Source organism: Pseudophryne corroboree, chromosome 1, assembly GCF_028390025.1.
Source record: "Pseudophryne corroboree isolate aPseCor3 chromosome 1, aPseCor3.hap2, whole genome shotgun sequence".
NCBI classification, from domain to species: Eukaryota; Metazoa; Chordata; class Amphibia; order Anura; family Myobatrachidae; genus Pseudophryne; species Pseudophryne corroboree.
The window spans coordinates 653,085,222-653,101,865 of record NC_086444.1 but is presented as its reverse complement, the minus strand read 5'-3'; the positions used below and the strand labels follow the sequence as shown (position 1 = coordinate 653,101,865).

Here is a 16,644-nt window from a genome sequence, read left to right as displayed (position 1 = left end):
GTGTTTGACCCCGACCAGATAGCAGCTCGGCAAAGTTGTAATGCCGAGACCCCTTGGGCAGCCGCCCAAGAAGAGCCCCCTTCCTTGTGGAATGGGCTTTTACTGATTTAGGATGCGGCAGTCCAGCCGCAGAATGTGCAAGTTGAATCGTGCTACAGATCCAGCGAGCAATAGTCTGCTTAGAAGCAGGAGCACCCAGCTTGTCGGGTGCATGCAGGATAACAGCGAGTCAGTATTTCTGACTCCAGCCGTCCTGGAAACATAGATTTCAGGGCCCGGAGTACATCCAGCAACTTGGAGGCCTCCAAGTCCCGAGTAGCCGCAGACACCACAATAGGTTGGTTCAAATGAAACGCTGATACCACCTTAGGGAGAAATTGGGGACGAATCCTCAATTCTGCCCTGTCCCTATGGAAGATCAGATAAGGGCTTTCACATGACAAAGCCGCCAATTCTGACACACGCCTAGCCGAAGCCAAGGCCAAATATATATGACCACTTTCCACGTGAGATACTTCAACTCCACGTCTGAAGTGGCTCAAAACAATGTGATTTTAGGAAATCCAACACTACATTGAGATCCCAAGGTGCCACTGGAGGCACAAAAGGGGGCTGAATATGGAGTACTCCCTTAACAACGTCTGAACTTCAGGCAGCGTCTTTCCTAGCCTTTAACAGCGTAGGAATCACTTCATCTGGAACGCCCTTTTCCGTTAGGATCCGGCGTTCAAACGCCAAGCCTTCAAACGCAGCCGCAGTAAGTCTTGGAACAGACAGGGCCCCTGCAGTAACAGGTCCTGTCTGAGAGACAGGGGCCATGGGTCCTCCGAGATCATTTCTTGTAGGTCTGGTTACCAAGTTCTTCTTGGCCAATCCGGAACTACGAGTATAGTTCTTACTCCTCTCTTACTTACTATCCTCAGTACCTTGGGTATGAGAGGAAGAGAAGGGAACACATAAACCGACTGGTACACCCACGGTGTCACTAGTGCGTCCACAGCTATCGCCTGAGGGTCTCTTGACCTGGCGCAATACTTTTTTAGCTTTTTGTTGAGGCGGGACGCCATCATGTCCACCTGTGGCCGTTCCCAACGGTTCACAATCTGCGTGAAGACTTCTGGATGAAGTCCCCACTCTCCCGGGTGGAGGTCGTGCCTGCTGAGGAAGTCGGCTTCCTAGTTTTCCACACCCGGAATGAACACTGCTGACAGTGTTAGCACGTGATACTCCGCCCATCGGAGAATCCTTGTGGCTTCTAGCAACGCCATCCTGCTTCTTGTGCCGCCTTGTCGGTTTACATGGGCGACAGCCGTGATGTTGTCTGACTGAATCAGCACCGGCTGGTTTTGAAACAGGGGTTCTGCTTGCCTTAGGGCATTGTAAATGGCCCTTAGGTCCAGAATATTTATGTGTAGGGAAGTCTCCTGACTCGACCATTGTCCTTGGAAGTTTCTTCCCTGAGTGACTGCTCCCCAACCTCGGAGGCTTGCATCCGTGGTCACCAGGACCCAGTCCTGAATGCCGAATCTGCGGCCCTCGAGAAGATGAGCACTCTGCAGCCACCACAGCAGAGACACCCTGGCCCTCGGGGACAGGGTGATCAGCCGATGCATCTGAAGATGCGATCCTCACTTGTCTAACAGGTCCCTCTGAAAGTTCCTTGCATGGAACCTGCCGAAGGGAATTGCTTCGTAAGAAGCTACCATCTTTTCCAGGACTCGCGTGCAATGATGCACCGACACCTGTTTTGGTTTCAGGAGGTCTCTGACCAGAGATGACAACTCCTTGGCCTTCTCCTCCGGGAGAAACACCTTCTTCTGTTTTGTGTCCAGAAACATGCCCAATATCAGCAGACGCGTCGTAGGTACCAGCTGCGACTTTGGGATATTCAGAATCCAGCCGTGCTGTTGTAGCACTTCCTGAGATAGTGCTACTCCGATCAAAGACTGCTCCTTGGACCTCGCCTTTATAAGGAGATCGTCCAAGTACAGGATAATTATAACTCCCTTCTTTCGAAGGAGTATCATCATTTTGGCCATTACCTTGGAACACACCCTCGGTGCCGTGGACAGACCAAACGGCAACGTCTGGAATTGCTAAAGGCAGTTCTGTACCACAACCTTGAGGTACTCCTGGTGAGGTGGGTAAATGGGGACATGTAGGTAAGCATCCATGATGTCCAGTGACACCATAATATCCCCCTCTTCCAGGCTTGCAATAACCGCCCTGAGCGATTCTATTTTGAACTTGAACTTCCTTATATAAGTGTTCAAGGATTTCAAATTTAGAATGGGTCTCACCGAACCGTCTGGTTTCGGTATCACAAACATTGTGGAATAGTAACCTCGTCCCTGTTGAAGGAGAGGAACTTTGATTATCACCTGCTGGAGGTACAGCTTGTGAATTGCCGCCAGTACTACCTCCCTTTCCTTGGGAGTAGCAGGCAAGGCTGATTTGAGGTAACGGCGAGGGGGAGACGTCTCGAACTCCAGCTTGTATCCCTGAGATACCTGTAGAACCCAGAGATCCACCTGTGAGCGAACCCACTGGTCGCTGAAGTTCCGGAGACGGCCCCCCACCGCACCTGGCTCCACCTGTGGAGCCCCAGCGTCATGCGGTGGACTTAGTGGAAGCAGGGGAGAATATTTGTTCCTGGGAACTGGCTGTCTGGTGCAGCTTTTTCCCTCTACCCCTGCCTCTGGTCAGAAAGGACGCACCTCTGACCCGCTTGCCTTTCTGAGGCCGAAAGGACTGTACTTGATAATACGGTGCTTTCTTAGGCTGTGAGGGGACCGGAGGTAAAAAAGTCGACTTCCCAGCTGTTGCTGTGGACACGAGGTCCGAGAGACCGTCCCCAAACAATTCCTCACCCTTATAAGGCAAAACTTCCATGTGCCTTTTAGAAGCAGCATCACCTGTCCACTGCAGAGTCCATAATACTCTCCTGGCAGAAATGGACATTGCATTAATTCTAGATGCCAGCCGGCAAATGTCCCTCTGTGCATCTCTCATATATAAGACTACGGCTTTAATATGCTCTATAGTTAGCAAAATAGTATCCCTGTCAAGGGAATCAATGTTATCTGACAGGGAATCAGACCATGCTGCTGCAGCACTACACATCCATGCTGAAGCAATAGCAGGTCTCAGTATAGTACCTGAGTGTGTATACACAGACTTCAGGATAGCCTCCTGCTTTCTATCTGCAAGCTCCTTTAAGGTGGCCGTATCCTGAGACGGCAGTGCCACCTTTTTTGATAAGCGTGTGAGCGCTTTGTCCACCTTAGGGGATGTCTCCCAGCGTAACCTATCCGTTGGCGGGAAAGGGTACGCCATTAGTAACCGCTTAGAAATTACTAGTTTCTTATCTGGGGAACCCCACGCTTCTTCACACAATTCGTTTAACTCATCAGATGGGGGAAAAGTCACTGGCTGCTTTTTCTCCCCAAACATAATACCCTTTTTTGTGGTAACCGGGTTAATGTCAGAAATGTGCAACACATTTTTCATTGCCGTAATCATACATCAGATGGCCCTAGTGGATTGTATATTTGTCTCATCCTCGTCGACACTGGAGTCAGACTCCGTGTCGACATCTGTGTCAGCCATCTGAGGTAGCGGGCGTTTTTGAGCCCCTGACGGCCTCTGAGATGCCTGGGCAGGCACGGGCTGAGATGTCGGCTGTCCCAAAGCTGCGTCATCGAACCTTTTATGTAAGGAGTTGACACTGTCGGTTAATACCTTCCACATATCCATCCACTCAGGTGTCGGCCCCGCAGGGGGCGACATCCCACTTATCGGCACCTGCTCCGCCTCCACGTAAGCGTCCTCATCAAACATGTCGACACAGCCGTACCGACACACCGCACACACACACAGGGAATGCTCTGACTGAGGACAGGACCCCACAAAGTCCTTTGGGGAGATAGAGAGAGAGTATGCCAGCACACACCACAGCGCTATATAATCAGGGATGTACACTAACACAAAGTGATTTTTCCCTATAGCTGCTTTACATATACAATTTGCGCCTAAATTTAGTGCCCCCCCCCTCTCTTTTTTACCCTTTGAGCCTGGAAACTGCAGGGGAGAGCCTGGCGAGCTGTCTTCCAGCGGAGCTGTGAAGAGGAAATAGCGCCAGTGTGCTGAGGGAGATAGCCCCGCCCCCTTCTCGGCGGACTTCTCCCGCTCTTATATTTATATTATGGCAGGGGATTTTGCACATATATAGTTTATTGGACTATATTATGTGCTTTTTGCCATAGAAGGTACTCTAATTTCAGCCCAGGGCGCCGATCAGTGACCGGAGTGTGTGGTGTGCATAGGGAGCAATGGCGCACAGCTGCAGTGCTGTGCGCTACCTTAATGAAGACCAAAGTCTTCAGCCGCCAATTTTCAGGATGTTCTTCTTGCTTCTGGCTCTGCAAGGGGGACAGCGGCGCGGCTCCGGGACCGGACGATCGTGGACGGGCCCAGTGTTCGATCCCTCTGGAGCTAATGGTATCCAGTAGCCTTAGAAGCCCAAGCTAGCTGCAAGCAGGTAGGTTCGCTTCTCTCCCCTCAGTCCCTCGTAGCAGTGAGTCTGTTGCCAGCAGATCTCACTGAAAATAAAAAACCTAATAAATACTTTCTTTACTAGAAGCTCAGGAGAGCCCCTAGTGTGCAACCAGCTCGGGCCGGGCACAGATTCTAACTGAGGTCTGGAGGAGGGGCATAGAGGGAGGAGCCAGTGCACACCAGATAGTACCTAATCTTTCTTTTAGAGTGCCCAGTCTCCTGCGGAGCCCGTCTATTCCCCATGGTCCTTACGGAGTACCCAGCATCCACTAGGACGTCAGAGAAAGAAACGGTAGATGTAATGGTGGGTACACACTGATAGATACCTCTGCAGATTAATTGATCTGCAGTGTATATCTATAGACGGATCGGGCAGTGTATATCTATAGACGGATCGGGCAGTGTATATCTATAGACGGATCGGGCAGTGTATATCTATAGACGGATCGGGCAGTGTGCTGCCCGATCCGTCGGGGACTGACGTCATGAACTGGGCGGGCGTGTACACACACACACACACACGCCCAGTTCAGCTGTCAATCACCGCCTGTTGCCGCAGCATGTGTACGGGCGGTCGGCTGGTCGCCCGTACACACACAGAGATGTGGGCCAACGCGATATGTCGGAACGATGGAATTCACAGACATATCGCCCGTACACACTGGCCGACGGACCTGCGATATATCGGCCGTTCAATAAAACGGCCAATATATCGGCAAGTGCATACGGGCCTTTAGTCATAAAGAACCACATTCTCACGACAGGAGAAGGGACTAGCGGCTAATGCCATACAAACCCAAAGAAGCTAAGTGCGTCAGGGTGGGCGCCCTGTGAAATCGACTGTACCTTGCAGAAAGATTTAACCATGGTAAATCTACCATAAATCTCCTATTCTGCAGTGGGGTACACTGGGATTCCACAGGGAATACATCGGGGATGTCCTAAAGCAGTTCCTCATGGGAGGGGACGCACTGCAGCGGGTACAAGAACCCGGCGTCCAAAGGAAGCATCCTGGGAGGCGGAAGTATCGAAGGCATAGAACCTTATGAACATGTTCACTGAGGACCACGTAGCCACCTTGCACAATTGTTCAAGGGTCGCACCACGGTGGGCCGCCCAAGAAGGTCCAACAGACCGAGTAGAATGGGCTTTGATGGTAGCAGGAGCTGGCAGACCAGCCTGTTACACAAGCATGTGCAATCACCATTCTAACCCATCTGACCAAGGTCTGCTTGTTAAGCAGGCCAGCCACGTTTGTGAAATCCAAACAGCACAAAGAGAGAATTAGACTTCCTAATGGAGGCAGTTCTCTTCACATAGATACGGAGAGCCTGTACCACATCCAAAGACCGCTCTTTGGAAGACAACTCAGGAGGAGAACTAAGGGCCGGAACCACAATCTCCTGATTAAGGTGGAAAGAAGACACCACCTTGGGTAGATAACCTGGACGCATTCTAAGAACCGCCCACTCACGGTGAAAAATCAGATGGGTGTCTTATCCTGTAAGTCCCCCTAAGTCAGAGACCCTTCTAGCTGACGCGATAGCCAGCAAAAACAAAACCTTCAGGGAAAGCCTCTTAAGGTCTGCAGATGCAAGAGGTTCAAATGGAGACTCTTGCAAGGCCTCCAGAACCACCGACAGATCCCAAGGGGCCACTGGTGGTACATAAGGAGGCTGAATCTGCAACACACCCTGAGTGAAATTATGAACATCCGGTAGGGGAGCAATCTTTCGCTGAAACCAAACAGACAAGGCAGAAATGTGAACCTTGAGGGAGGCCAGACGAAGGCCTATGTCCAGGCCCTGTTGTAGGAAGGCCAACAGTTTGACCGTACTAAACTTGAAAACGTCATGATTATGAGATGCGCACCAAGTAAAGTAAGAATTCCAGACCCTATGGTAAATCCGAGCAAAATCCGTTTGAATGACCGCCTCAGAAAAACCCTTGGCCTTCAAGACGGAAGCTTCAAGAGCCACGCCGTCAAAGCCAGACGGGCCAAGTCCTGGTAAACACAAGGGCCCTGAACGAGGAGGTCTGTCGTTGTGGAAGTAGAAGGGTACGATCTAGCGAGAGGCCCTGTAGATCGGAGAACCAGTGCTGTCTGGGCCACGCTGGAGCGATCAGAAGTAGGATTCCTCCTTCTTGCTTGAACTTCCTTATTACTCTGGGCAGGAGTGACACCAGAGGGAACACGTACGGCAGCCGAAAGTTCCATGGAATTGCAAGAGCGACCACGAACACTGCTTGAGAATCCCTTGTCCTTGCTCCGAAGACCGGAACCTCGTGATTGTGTCGAGACACCATCAGGTCCACATCTGGAAGGCTCCACTTATCCACGAGAAGTTGAAAAACCTCCGGATGGAGGCTACACTCTCTGGCGTGTAGGTCCTGACAACTGAGAAAGTCTGCTTCCCAGTTTAGGACCCCCAGAATGAACACTGCGGATATGGGCGGCAGATGATGTTCTGCCCACTGAAGAATCTGTGATACTTCCCTCATTGCCATGCGGCTTCGAGTGCCGCCTTGATGATTGATGTACGCCACCGTGGTGGCGTCCGATTGTACTTGAACAGGTCTGTTCTGTATCAAATGCTGGGCCAGGTTCAGTGCATTGAACACCGCCCGCAGTTCCAGAATATTTATCGGGAGTACCGACTCCTCCTCGGTCCACTGACCCTGAAGGGAGTGTTGTTCCAACACCGCGCCCCAAGCTCTCAGACTGGCATCCGTCACCAGCAGGACCCAGTTGGATACCCAGAAGGGACGACCCCTGCTCAATCGATGGTCCTGAAGCCACCAGCTCAGTAACAGGCGGACCTCCGGAGACAAGGAGATCATTTGAGATCTGATCCGGTGAGGCAGGCCGTCCCACTTGGCAAGAATTAACTTCTGCAGAGGGCAAGAATGGAATGGAGCATACTCAACCATGTCGAAAGCAGACACCATGAGACCTAGCACTTGCATTGCCGAATGTATCGACACTTGCGGACGAGATCGGAAGCATTGAATCCTGTCCTGAAGTTACAGGACTTTCTCCTGAGCCAAGAACAACCGCTGGTTGTGAGTGTCCAATAACGCTCCCAGGAGCACCATGCCCCGAGCAGGAACCAGGGAAGATTTCTTTCAGTTGACAAGCCACCCGTGAGCTTTCATGAACTGGACAGTCAGATCTAGATGACGCAGGAGAATTTCTGGGGAATATGCCAGGATCAACAAATCGTCCAGGTACGGCAGGATCCTGACCCCTTGACGGCGGAGTACAGCCGTCATTACTTTGGTGAAAACTCGCGGAGCCGCTGTCAAACCAAAAGGTAACGCCCGAAATTGGTAATGAAGGTTGCCCACCGCAAACCTCAGGTACTGCTGATGTGACATTGGAATAGGAATATGCAGGTAGGCATCCTGTACGTACAGGGAGACCATAGAGTCCCCAGGCTCCAAGGCCAGAACAATAGAGCGCAGAGTTTCCATACGAAACTTGGAAACCCGCACATACTTGTTCAAGAACTTGAGATTGAAAATGGGCCGCGAGGACCCGTTCGGTTTCGGGACTATAAACAGCGGTGAATAGTACCCCTTGCCTCTCTGAGCCAGAGGCACCTGTACTACCACTCCTGTGGTCAGGAGGGATTGTACTACTGAATGAAGAGTGTTTGCCTTCACAGGATCCAAAGGGAAGTCTGTCAGGCAAAATCAATGAGGGGGACGATTCTTGAAGGATACGGCATAACCTTGAGTGACTACTTCCCTTACCCAGGCATCTGAAGTGGTCTTCAACCATTCCTGAGCAAAACCTAGAAGCCGCCCCCCGACCCTGGGATCCCCCAGGGGGAGGCCCGGCCCGTCATGCGGCAGGCTTGTCAGTTTTGGAAGCAAGATGACGGGCAGCCCAGGCCCGCTTTGGTCTGGGCTTGGCAGGTTTGGAAGTACGAGCTTGTTTCGGGTACGCCTGACCTTTTGCTTTTCCTGGAGGACGAAAGGGCCAAGAGAAAGAACTTTTAGCCTTCTGTGCAGAAGGAGCCATACTTGGTAGACAAGCTGTTTTAGCAGAGGCCAGGTCAGCCACAATCTTATTGAGGTCTTCCCCCCAAAAAATGTCTCCCTTAAAAGGAAGCACCTCCAGGGTTTTTTTAGAATCCATATCCACGACCAGGACATTGTCGAGCATGCTCAGAAGCATTAGAAGGCAGCTTCGCCTCTAGCTCCTGAGCCCACGCCTCAATAGCTTCAGCAGCCCATGTTGCTGCAATGGTTAGCCTATGCACAGCCCCCGTTAATGTGTAAATCGTTTTCAAACAACCCTCCACACATCTATCCGTCGGTTCCTTCAGAGAGGTGACGGTAGTTACTGGCAGAGGAAACTGCCATGCGCGCCACATGAGAATCTACAGGCGGAGGAGTTTCCCAATTTTTACATAGCTCCGCAGAGAGAGGATAGCAAACCAACAGCCTCTTATTCGTGTGAATTTTGTCCCTGGATTTTTCCCAGGATTGAAAAGATTTAAGAGTGCCCATGGCTCCTGCGGAACCGTCTATACCCCATGGTCATGAAGTGGACCCCAGCATCCTCCAGGACACATATACATACATATATATATATATATATATATATATATATATATATATATATATATATATATATATATATATATATACATATATATACATATACATATATATATATATATATATATATATATATATAAAAACCCTGGCACACCTAGCCCCTCAGTGTACAGAATATAGTACTATGTTATACAAAAGAATGGAGTCCCACACAACAGCTACAGGCACACTCAGTCACATGTACAATGCAGAAGTTATTACATATCAACAATAAAACTGCACTGTACTAGTAATTTACATATAAATATGTATGAGTATAGATATAACAATGCACAGTAGATACTGGATGTATATCACAGAACACTTGTACCAAATATTCAGACAGCAGTACACTTGTTCTTAACTAACATGGTCTAAAATGACATGTAGAATACTTAAGTTCCTGTAAATGCACAGCACTGATGAGACAAGCGGCTTTACAGAGGAGACAGAGACCTGCAGTCCCGGAGATCAGCCCAGCTAGTAGTGAAGATGGCGCCAAAATCTCTGTCAGGGAGTGAGGGAGAGTGAAATGCAGCTCCAGGGCGGGAACACCAGCAGTAGATGGCGCCTGGTGGTCAGCGCCTTATCCCCTATGCTGGTCCTCACCACCGGATACTGTGGTGCCTATATCAAACGGTTTTTAGTAAATCCGACCTGTGCTCCCTTGCCCTGGTGGATATAGTGGGGTCCCTGTGCAGTACAGTGTGCACGCCATCGGCGCGGTCAGTCTTCTGGGAAAGCAACCAGACCGCGATTAACTGGCAGGTCCCACCTGGGGGACCCTCTTACCTCCTCCCTGATGTGCAGCCACGTGATCCTGGAGTGCGTCAGCGGTGGTGTACCTGATGACCGGTGCACCTCCCCTGCAAGTACCCGGGAACCGGGCAGCGGGAGTATGCAGCGCTGCTGGGGAGGTGATGGAGCAGCAGCACAGAATGTCAGACTGACATAAATAGTGCTGCGGCACCTTGAAGTCTTCTTAAAAAGCTCTTTTCAGGGCTGCCTAGCGCAGCCCCACCTGTTAGTGACCTGCACAGGCACCATCTTACAAACTGAGCTCCAGTGCCTGGAGGCGGTGCAATGCATCCTGGGAACAGTCAAAGCTTTAGCCTGTTGGTGCCTCAGATCAAGATCCAACTCTACACGCTGATGTATTCCCTGTGGAATCCCAGTGTACCCCACTGCAGAAAATAGGATTTTAATACCTTCCGGTAAATCCTTTTCTCTTAGTCCGTAGGGGATGCTGGGGACACATCAAGAACCATGGGGTATAGACAGGATCCGCAGGAGACATGGGCACTTTAAGACTTTCAAATGGTGTGACCTGGCTCCTCCCTCTATGCCCCTCCTCCAGACTCCAGTTTAAGGAACTGTGCCCAGGGAGACGGACATTTCGAGGAAAGGATTTATTGTTAAACCACGGTGAGCATCTTACCAGCTCACACCTCAAGCATGCCGCAGAACGTGGCATTTAACAGAACACAAGCCAACGGCATGAAGAATTTGCAGCAAAATGCCGACAAAAATCGTAACACAACCTGTGTGTAATCACAGCCAATAACTGCAGATACAGTACGCACTGGGACGGGCGCCCAGCATCCTCTACGGACTAAGAGAAAAGGATTTACCAGTAGGTATTAAAATCCTATTTTCTCATACGTCCTAGAGGATGCTGGGGACACATCAAGAACCATGGGGTTTATACCAAAGCTCTAGAACGGGCGGGAGAGTGCGGATGACTGCAGCACCGATTGACCAAACATGAGGTCCTCATTAGCCAGGGTATCAAACTTGTAGAACTTCGCAAAAGGTGTTTGAACCTGACCAAGTCGTTGCTCGGCAAAGTTGTAATGCCGAGACCCCCTGGGCAGTCGCCCAGGACGAGCCTTCCTGGTAGAATGGGCCTTCACCGATTTCGGTAACGGCAATCCAGCCGTAGAATGAGCCTGATGAATCGTATGACAGATCCAGCGCGCAATAGACTGCTTGGAAGCAGGAGCCCCAATTTTATTGTGAGCATACAAGACAAACAGAGCCTCTGTTTACCTAAACTGAGCCGTTCTTGCCACATAAAACTTCAAAGCTCTTACTACATCGAGAGGCTTCGATTCCAGCAAGGCGTCAGTAGCCACTGGTACCACAATAGTTTGGGTTCAAGCGGAACGATGAAACCACTTTCAGCAGAAAACTGTTGACGAGTCCTCAATTCTGCTCTATCTTCATAGAAGATCAAATAAGGGCTCTTGTGAGACAAGGCCGCCAATTCAGACACCTGCCGTGCGGATGCCAAAGCCAACAGCATGACCACTTTCCAAGTAAAGAATTTCAACTCTACCTCCTGTAAAGGTTCAAACCAATGAGATTGAAGGAACTGCAACACCACGTTAAGATCCCATGGTGCCTGCCACAGGGGGCACAAAAGGAGGTTGGATGTGCAATACGCCTTTCACGACGGTCTGAACTTCTGGAAGTGAGGCAAATTGGTTTTGGAAGAAAACTGATAAAGCCGAAAGTTTAACTTTTAATTGAGCCCAACTTTAGGCCCGCATCCACACTGGCTTGTAGAAAATGGAGAAAACGTCCTAACTGAAATTCTTCCGTAGGACCTTTTTTGGATTCACACCAAGACACTTATTTTCTCCAGATACGGTGGTAATGTTTAGACGTTACTCCTTTTCTGGCCTGAATAAGAGTAGGGATGACTTCCTTGGGAATACCCCTTCGGGCTAGGATCCGGCGTTCAACCTCCAAGCCGTCAAACGAAGTTGCGGTAAGTCTTGGAACACGCACGGCCCCTACTATAACAGATCCTCCCTCAGAGGAAGAGGCCAGGGATCTCCTATGAGTAATTCCTGAAGATCTGGATACTAAGCCCTCCTTGGCCAATCTGGAACAATGAGGATAGCTTGAACCTTTGTTCTTCTTATGATCTTTATCACTTTTGGAATGAGTGAAAGCGGAGGGAACACGTACACCGACCGAAACACCCACGGTGTCACTAGGGCGACCCCTGCTATTGCTTGAGGGTCTTTCGACCTGGAACAATATCTCTGAAGCTTCTTGTTGAGACGAGACGCCATCATGTCTATTTGAGGAATTCCCCAATGACTTGTCACTTCTGTGAAAACCTCTTGATGGAGGCTCCATTCTCCTGGATGGAGATAGTGTCTGCTGAGGAAGTCTGCTTCCCAGTTGTCCACTCTTGGAACGAACCTCGCTGACAGAGCGCTTGTATGTTTTTTTCCGCCCAGCGGAAAATCCTTGTGGCTTCTGCCATTACTGCTGTGTTTTGTTTGTAGAAAACCGTTGTAAACGGCCCTTAACTCTAGACAGTTTATGTGGTGACAAGTTTCCTAACTTGACCATCTTCCTTGGAAGTTTTTCCCCCTGTGTGACTGCTCCCCAGCCTCGGAGACATGCATCCGTGGTCATTAGGATCCAGTGCTGGATACCGAACTGCGCCCCTCTAGGAGGTGAGAACTGCGCAGCCACCCCAGGAGTGAGATTCTGGTCTTGGAAGACAGGATTATCCTCCGGTGTATATGTAGGCGGGAGCCGGACCCCTTGTCCAACAGGTCCCACTAGAACACCTGCCAACTGAATGGCCTCTTAGGCCGCAACCATCTTTTCCAGCAACCGAATGTATTGATGGATTGACACTCTTGCTGGTCTGACCAGACTCTGGATCTCCAGAGCCTTTTCCACTGGAAGAAAAAAACAAAAAACTATCTGTAGTTCTGTATCCAATATTATTCACAAAACCGACAACCGTGTCGTTGGGATCGACAGTGGTTCTGGCAAGTTCATGAGCCAACCATGTTGTTGAAGAACTATCAGGGAGAGTGCAACATTTTGCACCAACTGATTTCTTGATCTCGCCGTTATCAGGAGACCGTCCCAGCACGGGATAATTGTGACTACTTACTAGCGAAGGAGAACCATCATTACCGCCATCACCCTGGTGAAATTGGTAATGACAATCCTGAACTGCAAACCTCAGGTAATCCTAATGCGGAGGAAAAACCGTAATTAGACCTCCTTTATCCTTTTTCCAGATTGGAGATCACTGCCCTGGGAGATTCCATCTTGGATTTGAATTTCTTTAAGTAGAAATTGAGGGATTTCAGATTTAGGATCGGTTTGACAGATCCGTCTTGTTTCGGTAGCACCCAGAGGCTTGAACAACAGCCTTCTCCCTATTGTGACAGGGGAAACCAGGACAATGACCTGATCCCGACACAACCCTTGTATTGCGTCGCATACTACCTCCCTGTCCGGAGGAGAATCGGTAAGGCCGATTTGAATAATCGGTGAGGGGAAACGTCTGGAAACTCCAGTATGCACCCTTGGGACACTATTCTTAAAACCCACGGGTCCAAGTCCGTTCCAGGACTGACTGAAGTTTTAGACATATCCCCACCTGTGTGGGCTCCCGCAAGAGAGTCCCAGCATCATGCGGTGGATGTGGCAGAAACAGAGGATGATTTCTGCTCCTGTGATCTGGAAGAGGCTGCTGACCTCTTCCCTTTTCTCCTACCTCCACCTGCCAAGAAAAAGAGAGAAATCTGTATCTATTGTGCCGAAATGACTGCATCCGACAATGATGCGTCATCATCCAGTGGAACATAGGGCAAGAAGGTAAACTTACCAGCAGCATCTGCCGAGATCGAATTAACTAGGCCGTCACCAAACCAGGCTTCACCTTCATAGGGAAGAGACTCCATTTCTTCTCGGAGTCAGCATCAGCATTCCATTGGTGAATCCACAACAGCCTCCTAGCCGAGACCGCCATGGAATTGGCCCGCGAACCCAAGAGTCCTATATCCCTTGCAGTCGCACGAAAGTATGCTGCAGTGTCCTTGATATGACCCAACGTAAGGAGTATCCCATCTCTCCCCAGGGTATCTATATCGGATGACAAGGTAACCGACCATTTTTGAATACTACTACTCCCCCATGCGTATGTAATGGCAGGTCTAACTAACGCACGCGTGGACACATAACTAGAATATAACGTAGCCTCCTGCATACGATCCGCTGGCTTTGTGACAGGGCCCCGTGCAGTACAGGGGGTGACTCACATTTTATTCTATCTGCGGCGGGAAAAGAATAAACAATCGGAATCCTTTTGAGGATTTGAAACCATCTTGTCAGGGCTGACCCAGACTTTTGCAAACAGAGCGCTCAGCACATGAGAAGGAGGAACGTTACCTCAGCTTCCATTATAATTGTACACACATTATAATTATTATAATTATAATTGTATACACACACATTATATATCAGGATTTTGGTACTTACCGATAAATCCCTTTCTCCGATTCCACAGGGGCCACTGGAGCGCAGTTACAATGGGGAAATAGTAGGCAGTAATTGGGAGCTGGCACTTTAAAAATTCCAACACTGTGGCTAGCTCCTCCCCTACTATCTCCCCTCCAAGCCAGTCTACGTAAAACTGTGCCCGAGGAGAGCTGTAACAAACAAACAAACTTGAAGGTAGAGGAGGTCAACTCCGCCATGTAAACCAGGATAACACAAAAACAAATCTGGAACTTAACGTAACCAAAAGGTTAAACTGAACCAAACAAACAGTCACATAGTGATCTGCAAACCCGGTAAGCCAAAAACAAAATTGGAGGAAACAGCGCTGGGTGGGCGTCCAGTGGCCCCTGTGGAATCGGAGAAAGGGATTTATCGGTAAGTACCAAAATCCTGATTTCTCCTTCATCCACTAGGGGCCACTGGAGCGCAGTTACAATGGGGACGTCCCAGAGCTCCCAAAACGGGTGGGAGAGCGCTGAGAGTCCTGTAAAACCGCTCGGCCAAACTGCGATGCAGAGGCCGCAAACGTGTCAAACTTGTAGAATTTGACAAACGTATGTCGGCCCGACCAAGTAGCCGCCCGACATAAAGTAGTGATGGAGACCCCCCGGGCAGCCGCCCACGAAGGTCCCACAGAGCGCGTAGAGTGCGCCGAAATTGAAGATGGAGGTTCCCGAGAAGCTGCCAAATAAGCTTGTCTGATGGTCAGTCGAATCCATCGAGACAAAGTCTGCTTAGAAGCCGGCCAACCCCGGCGAGCAGCATCGTAGAGAACAAATAAGGAATCTGACTTTCGAATAGCTGAAGTCCTATCCACATAGATCCTGAGCGCCCTGACAACGTCCAATGATCTCGAATCCGGAGAGTCCCCCGAGAGGGCCGGGACCAAAAGCGGCTGATTGATGTGAAAATCAGACACCACCTTAGGTAGAAAAGACATACGAGTACGAAGCTCAGCCCTATCCGTATGAAACACCAGGTAAGGAGACCTACAAGAGAGAGCCCCAAGTTCCGACACTCGTCTAGCTGAAGCCAGTGCCAGGAGAAGAACCACCTTCCAAGTGAGATATTTGATCTCCACTGATTCCAGGGGCTCAAACAATGAGGACTGCAGAAAGGAGAGGACCAGATTGAGGTCCCACGGTGCTGTCGGAGAGCGGAAGGGAGGCTGTATTCGAAGAACTCCCTGAAAGAACGTCTGAACTTCCGGCATCAGGGCTAACTTTTTCGGGAAGAAAACCGAAAGAGCAGAGACCTGCACTTTTAGCGAACCCAGTCGTAAGCCTGCTGAAAAACCTGCCTGCAAAAATCGGAGAAGGCGGGCTAAGCAAAACACAGAAGAAGGAGAAAATTCTCGATGTTCACACCAGGCTACATAAGCCTTCCAAATGCGGTAGTAGTGAGAAGATGTGACTGACTTTCTAGCCTGAAGCATAGTAGGTATAACCGTACGAGGAATCCCCTTCCTTTTCAAGATGGCTTTTTCAACAGCCACGCCGTCAAACGTAGCCTGCGTAAGTCTGGATAAAGAAAAGGACCCTGTTGTAAAAGATCGTCTCGTAGTGGCAGGGGCCAAGGCTCGGCTACTGACAACAGGTGCAGGGTGGAGTACCAAACCCTGCGTGGCCAATCCGGAGCCACCAGGAGGACCAGAGCGTCTTCTCTCTTGATGCGCTGCAGAACCCGCGGCAACAGTGGGAAAGGAGGAAAGAGGTAAACGAACTGGAAATTCCAAGGAGCCGTGAGAGCATCCACACCCGCTGCGGCCGGATCCCTCGTCCGTGAGTAATAAAGAGGCAACTGATGGTTCAGGCGGGACGCCATGAGGTCGATCTGTGGTTTTCCCCACCGGCGGACCAGTTGCCAAAACACCTGGGGATGTAGTGACCATTCTCCCGGGTGCATGTCCTGCCGGCTGAGATAGTCGGCTTCCCAATTGTCCACTCCCGGAATGAATATCGCCGAGAAGGACAGAGCATACCTTTCTGCCCAGAGGAGGATGTTGGTGACCTCCCTCATCGCTGCTCGGCGGTGAGTGCCGCCCTGACGGTTGATGTACGCCACCGTCGTGGCGTTGTCGGACTGAACTCTGACTGCTCGACCGCGGAGTAGGTGATGCGCCTGAAGCAGAGCATTGTACACCGCCCTTAGTTC

General features: G+C 50.2%; 1 protein-coding gene across 4 annotated transcripts in view; it reads right to left on the bottom strand.

Annotated features, from left to right (window-relative positions):
• Positions 1–16,644, bottom strand: part of LOC134905706 (THAP domain-containing protein 3-like) — a 116,325-nt gene that overhangs the window by 80,375 nt on the left and 19,306 nt on the right. The gene's annotated exons all lie outside the window — the stretch shown is intronic.